Raw genomic sequence first — 7,500 nt, 5'->3', positions numbered from 1 at the left:
TAAAGGCTGATGGCTGTTGTCATGCTGAGGCGGTGGTGGTTGGGGGGGGTCGGGGGTCCATTCTCCTCAATTGAAGCAGTCTCTCCGCTCGGTTAACCACCCCAGTCAGGTGTGAGGGGTTGCCAGTGACCCAGGCTTCATAAACACTGCCTCACTTTATTAACATGAGAGAGAGAGGAGAGGAGAGAGAGGAGGGAGAGGAGAGAGAGGAGGAGAGAGAGAGGAGGGGAGAGAGAGGAGGAGAGAGAGGAGGGGAGAGAGGAGGAAAGGGGGATAGAGGAGTGGAGGAGAGGGAGAGAGGAGTGGAGGAGAGGTGGAGGAGAATAAGAGTGGTGTAGAGAGAGGGGGATGAGAGGGAGGAGGAGGAGGAGAGGAGAGAGATGGAGGAACGGGAGAGATGGATGAACGGGAGAGAGATGGAGGAGAGATGAGGGGAGAGAGATGGGAGAGAGTTGAGATGATGAGAGGGGGGGAGGGGGAGAAGAGGGGAGGGGGAGAGAGGAGAAGAGGAGAGAGTTGAGATGAGAGGGGGAGGGGGAGATAGGGAGGGGGAGAGAGGAGAAAAGGGGAGGGGAGAGAGGAGAGGAGGGGAGATAGTTGAGATGAGAGGGGGAGGGGGAGAGAGTTGAGATGGGAGGGGGAGGAGGAGATAGTTGAGATGGGAGGGGGAGGGGGAGAGAGTTGAGATGGGAGGGGGAGGAGGAGAGAGGAGAGAGATATGAGAGGGGGAGGGTGAGAGAGGAGAATATGGGAGGGGGAGAGAGGAGAAGAGGAAAGCAGAAGAGGGGATCATGGTGGATGAAAACAGGTGGGATGGGGGTGTGGTTAGAAGAACAGGGACCAATACACTTACTGCCACGGTGTCATGTGTCACCACACCTGGTCATCACGCAGGAAGTAGGAGTGGAACACGCCACACCTGGTCATCACACAGGAAGTCAGAGTGGAACACGCCACACCTGGTCATCACACAGGAAGTCAGAGTGGAACACGCCAGACCTGGTCATCACACAGGAAGTCAATCACCGCAGTGAAAAATGTCTCTGGAGTCAATAAACCAGTTTAGATAAGTGTGGCCGTCAGTTAGAGGTGTGTGTGTGTGTGTGTGTGTAGTTCAGAGCTGTTCTATTTGTTTAGTTGTGACATCTGCTATGTGTTGGACAGTGTGTAAATGTTGGGTTAGTCACACTAATGCCTGTTAATAACAAGCATGTATAACAGGAACCGGTGCCTCTCTCTCATATCAATACTGCTGTTTGAGTAATATATCACTGGTATCTGTAGCTGTGTGGAAGAGCTGTTTTAAAGGGCTGTTTACCGTTGACCAGCACTGCTGTTGTCACACTAGACACTAGAGAGAGAGAGAGAGAGAGAGAGGCCTTGTCTTTAGGATTCAAATGGGACGACCACTACCCAGGGAATTCCCTGTCAGCTGACTCACGTCCTAAAACCCGCTGCGTTTTCTCTGTAGGTCAACAGTCCCAACTGTCAGTCCTGTTGAAGGAGAACTAGATTCCTGGGATGTTTCAGGACGGTAAAATGCTGTAATGAGGAAGTAGAAGTGTGAATAGCCTGAGGCTGAGGTAACAGACACATCCCTCTCTGTCAGCCTCTTCATCTGTATGTTGAACTGATGAAGAGAAGGGGGGGGGGGCATATCAGGTGACTAGTGTCCTTCAATATTCTCATAAAGGGTTGCCAGTCCTGGTCATTTTCCCACATCATCAGAGACGGTTGCCAGTCCTGTTCATGTTCTTGCATCATCTGTGTAGGTTGCCAGACCTGTTTGTTTTCCTGCCTAATCCAGTGTAGGTTGCCAGACCTGTTCATTTTCCCGCATCATCAGAGCGGGTTGCCAGACCTGTTAATTGTCCTGCATCATCAGTGTATGTTTCCAGGCGTTTTCCTTTTCCTGGCTCATCTGCTCCACGCCTGTCACCTGACACCACCTGCCAGTTAGTTCCTCTCTTTCTCTCAGGCTGTTCTGTGGTCTAACCTCATTGACAGGGCTGGTTGTCAAGCTGGTTGTAGGGTTTTTACCTGCCTGGCAGACCAACTAAGAGCGCGCATACCCTCCCAACCTCTGTCCCTTTTTTCTCTCTCTCTCTCTCGCTCTCTCTCTCTATCTCTCTCTCTCTCCTCTCTTTCTCCTTCTCTCCTCTCTCACTCTCTCTCTCTCTGTCTCCTCTCCTATCTCTCTCTCCTCTCTCTCTCTCCTATCTCTCTCTCCTCTCTCTCTCTCCTTCTCTCCTCTCTCTCTCTCTCTCTCTCTCTCTCTCTCTCTTTCTCTCTCTGCCCTTCCTTCCTCTCTCTCCCACTCTCTATTTTCTTCCTTTCTCTCCCTCCTTCTCTCCCTCCATTGTCTCGTGCACCTGTCTGATGTCACGTGAAGCAGAAAGAGGAGCTGCTGGGGTTGGGGATTGCCCTGATGTTTCCCCGGGGAGTGATTGGAGAGCTGCTCTCTCTCTCTGCCCTTCCTCTCTCTCTGCCTCCCTCTCTTTATCTCTCACCCTCTCTCCCTCCCAGCTGTTTCAGCAGCATGTACAGCCAACGATAAAGATCTGTTGTTTATAGTGAAAACAGGGGAAGGGAGGACTGGGTTGGGAATACAGCGTTAGAGAGACCAATCTGGCTCGGTGATAGGAAAAGGTTGATCCTGGCGACACACCTTTCTGTTTTATCTGGTCGTTTTCAACAACAGACTGATCCCAGACCACCTGAGCCGAGGGTTAACAGGGTCTTGTTTGGTCACCAAGCCTTTACAGGGAAGTCAGGGCCTGCATTCACACAGTCTCACAGTAGGAATAGCTGTTCTGGGATCAGTTTCAGTATTTTACATCATACTGATTTAGATTGTAAAGACAATGGGGGGGGGATCTGATCTTAGATCAGCTGTATGAGAAGGTTTTCAGCACTAGAAGTTCTGGGCCTCGACGGAACCCACTACAGGCTATGGCCTATTTATTGCCTTACCTCCTCACGCCATTTGCACTCACTGTATATAGACTTTTCTATTGTGTTATTGACTGTATGTTTGTTTATGTGTAACTCTGTGTTGTTGTTTGTGTCGCACTGCTTTGCTTTATCTTGGCCAGGTTGCAGTTGTAAATGAGAACTTGTTCTCAACTTGCCGACCTGGTTAAATAAAGGTGAAATACATAAAACAAGCTAATGAGAAGTCATTCTGACTGCAACATTCTAACACTGTAATTTAACACATTTCATATATGATATCGCCAAGAAAATATATAATTTGGTTGTGTTTTATGAAGGTCTTGGGTAATATTAGATTAACTTATTTTTATTTTATAACACGATATATACTTTTATTTAGTTTATGTTACTCACTGTTGGCTAAATGTAGAAACACAAGGAAAGGAAGTTTGAAAGGAAACTAACTACAGGCTGTCCTCTAGTGTTTCTCCCCTCTAACTGTTCTATGTTGTATATCTATGTGATATAGCTCATAGCTTCCTCTCTAACTGTTCTATGTTGTATATATATGTGATATAGCTTCCCTCTAACTGTAGTCTATGTTGTATATCTATGTGATATAGCTCATAGCTTCCTCTCTAACTGTTCTATGTTGTATATCTATGTGATATAGCTCATAGCTTCCTCTCTAACTGTTCTATGTTGTATATCTATGTGATATAGCTCATAGCTTCCTCTCTAACTGTTCTATGTTGTATATCTATGTGATATAGCTTCCCTCTAACTGTAGTCTATGTTGTATATCTATGTGATATAGCTTATAGCTTCCCCCAAACTGTTCTATGTTGTATATCTATGTGATATAGCTCATAGCTTCCCTCTAACTGTTCTATGTTGTATATCTATGTGATATAGCTTATAGCTTCCCTCTAACTGTTCTATGTTGTATATCTATGTGATATAGCTCATAGCTTCCTCTCTAACTGTTCTATGTTGTATATCTATGTGATATAGCTCATAGCTTCCCTCTAACTGTTATATGTTGTATATCTATGTAACATAGCTCATAGCTTCCTCTCTAACTGTTCTATGTTGTATATCTATGTAACATAGCTCATAGCTTCCCTCTAACTGTTATATGTTGTATATCTATATGATATAGCTCATAGCTTCCTCTCTAACTGTTCTATGTTGTATATCTATGTGATATAGCTCATAGCTTCCTCTCTAACTGTTCTATGTTGTATATCTATGTGATATAGCTCATAGCTTCCCTCTAACTGTTATATGTTGTATATCTATGTAACATAGCTCATAGCTTCCTCTCTAACTGTTCTATGTTGTATATCTATGTAACATAGCTCATAGCTTCCCTCTAACTGTTATATGTTGTATATCTATATGATATAGCTCATAGCTTCCTCTCTAACTGTTCTATGCTGTATATCTATGTGATATAGCTCATAGCTTCCTCTCTAACTGTTCTATGTTGTATATCTATGTGATATAGCTCATAGCTTCCTCTCTAACTGTTCTATGTTGTATATCTATGTAACATAGCTCATAGCTTCCTCTCTAACTGTTCTATGTTGTATATCTATGTGATATAGCTCATAGCTTCCTCTCTAACTGTTCTATGTTGTATATCTATGTAACATAGCTCATAGCTTCCTCTCTAACTGTTCTATGTTGTATATCTATGTAACATAGCTCATAGCTTCCTCTCTAACTGTTCTATGTTGTATATCTATGTGATATAGCTCATAGCTTCCTCTCTAATTGTTCTATATTGTATATCTATGTAACATAGCTCATAGCTTACTCTCTAACTGTTCTATGTTGTATATCTATGTAACATAGCTCATAGCTTCCTCTCTAATTGTTCTATATTGTATATCTATGTAACATAGCTCATAGCTTACTCTCTAACTGTTCTATGTTGTATATCTATGTAACATAGCTCATAGCTTCCTCTCTAATTGTTCTATATTGTATATCTATGTAACATAGCTCATAGCTTCCTCTCTAACTGTTCTATGTTGTATATCTATGTAACATAGCTCATAGCTTCCTCTCTAACTGTTCTATGTTGTATATCTATGTAACATAGCTCATAGCTTCCCCTCTAACTGTTTATACGAGTCTTATGTTGTGTATGTTGCTGCAGGTCCTGTATGACATTGCTGCTAGTTGACAGTGTTGTGTCGTGTTGTTCAATCAAACAGTGCTGTTTCTCCGTCTCTCTGCCTCGCTCCGTCCTCCTCTATCCGCGGTAAGAGGTGATAACCACTGATAAGAGGGATTTGCTCTGTACTGTTTATAAACATATAATGGAACACTGATTTAGATTAGGGAGAATACATCGCTGTTTGTAAAAAAATTATCCCCTGTGGTAAAAGTTTTATTTATTTTTTGGTATTTTTGAATGCAAGAAGTGAATTTATGATACCAGGAGGGCGAATCTTCGACTAACATCTGTGTGGGTCGACTCCCTGTGGAAATGAGAGAACAGGACAAACCCTCCTTAGTCCCATGTAAATACAATCATAACCAAGTCTGTTTCCTCTCTCCTTATCAAACCACCCTTAGTCCCAGGTAAATACAATCATAACCAAGTCTGTTTCTCCTCTCCTTATCAAACCACCCTTAGTCCCAGGTAAATGCAATCATAACCAAGTCTGTTTCTCCTCTCCTTATCAAACCACCCTTAGTCCCAGGTAAATGCAATCATAACCAAGTGTGTTTCGTCTCTCCTTATCAAACCACCCTTAGTCCCAGGTAAATACAATCATAACCAAGTCTGTTTCGTCTCTCCTTATCAAGCGTTCAGAGTGTGATTTTCATTTCGGATTGATAAGGCCAGTCATGTTTTGGGGGAGGTTATGTTAGTGTGTTACTGCAGCCCGGAGCAGCTCTATGTAGTCGGGATATGTCTGGAATTAGTCACGTAGTAGGGATATGTCTGGAATTAGTCACGTAGTAGGGATATGTCTGGAATTAGTCACATAGTAGGGATATGTCTGGAATTAGTCACGTAGTCGGGATATGTCTGGAATTAGTCACATAGTAGGGATATGTCTGGAATTAGTCACGTAGTCGGGATATGTCTGGAATTAGTCACGTAGTCGGGATATGTATGGAATTAGTCACGTAGTCGGGATATGTCTGGAATTAGTCACATAGTAGGGATATGTCTGGAATTAGTCACATAGTAGGGATATGTCTGGAATTAGTCACGTAGTCGGGATATGTCTGGAATTAGTCACGTAGTCGGGATATGTCTGGAATTAGTCACGTAGTCGGGATATGTCTGGAATTAGTCACATAGTAGGGATATGTCTGGAATTAGTCACGTAGTCGGGATATGTCTGGAATTAGTCACGTAGTAGGGATATGTCTGGAATTAGTCACGTAGTCGGGATATGTCTGGAATTAGTCACGTAGTAGGTATATGTCTGGAATTAGTGACGTAGTAGGGATATGTCTGGAATTAGTCACGTAGTCGGGATATGTCTGGAATTAGTCACGTAGTCGGGATATGTCTGGAATTAGTCACGTAGTCGGGATATGTCTGGAATTAGTCACATAGTAGGGATATGTCTGGAATTAGTCACGTAGTCGGGATATGTCTGGAATTAGTCACGTAGTAGGGATATGTCTGGAATTAGTCACGTAGTCGGGATATGTCTGGAATTAGTCACGTAGTAGGGATATGTCTGGAATTAGTGACGTAGTAGGGATATGTCTGGAATTAGTCACGTAGTCGGGATATGTCTGGAATTAGTCACGTAGTAGGGATATGTCTGGAATTAGTCACGTAGTCGGGATATGTCTGGAATTAGTCACGTAGTAGGGATATGTCTGGAATTAGTCACGTAGTCGACGGCAGGACAGCAAATCAACGTAACAGTACGTTTTATCAGGTGTTTGTCTTGGTGTGACAGAACATTCATCACTACCAGAACCTTAAGTTACTGAAACGGACCAGACGGATCGAGACACACAATACAATGTTATCCTGCTGTCCCCAATGGTTGAAATCTTATATAATAATATATTATGTTGGGTTAACCATGGTAACAGCATCATAGTGGGTGGTACTGTCTGTATTCTGTTGGGTTAACCATGGTAACAACATCATAGTACTGTCTGTATTCTGTTGGGTTAACCATGGTAACAACATCATAGTGGGTGGTACTGTCTGTATTCTGTTGGGTTAACCATGGTAACACCATCATAGTGGGCGGTACTGTCTGTATTCTGTTGGGTTAACCATGGTAACAACATCATAGTACTGTCTGTATTCTGTTGGGTTAACCATGGTAACACCATCATAGTGGGTGGTACTGTCTGTATTCTGTTGGGTTAACCATGGTAACAACATCATAGTGGGCGGTACTGTCTGTATTCTGTTGGGTTAACCATGGTAACAACATCATAGTGGGTGGTACTGTCTGTATTCTGTTGGGTTAACCATGGTAACAACATCATAGTGGGTGGTACTGTCTGTATTCTGTTGGGTTAACCATGGTAACAACATCATAGTGGGCGGTACTGTCTGTATTC

The 7,500-nt window shown here is 43.3% G+C and overlaps 1 protein-coding gene across 3 annotated transcripts in view; it reads left to right on the top strand.

The window, feature by feature from the left end:
• The window catches only part of cdkal1 (CDK5 regulatory subunit associated protein 1-like 1), a 1,024,035-nt gene that overhangs the window by 367,026 nt on the left and 649,509 nt on the right, over positions 1 to 7,500 (top strand). The gene's annotated exons all lie outside the window — the stretch shown is intronic.

The sequence above is a fragment of the Salvelinus alpinus genome, chromosome 4 (assembly GCF_045679555.1).
Source record: "Salvelinus alpinus chromosome 4, SLU_Salpinus.1, whole genome shotgun sequence".
In the NCBI taxonomy this organism is placed as follows: Eukaryota; Metazoa; Chordata; class Actinopteri; order Salmoniformes; family Salmonidae; genus Salvelinus; species Salvelinus alpinus.
The sequence above is the reverse complement of the archived record's forward strand: the minus strand, read 5'-3'. Positions and strand labels throughout refer to the sequence as shown.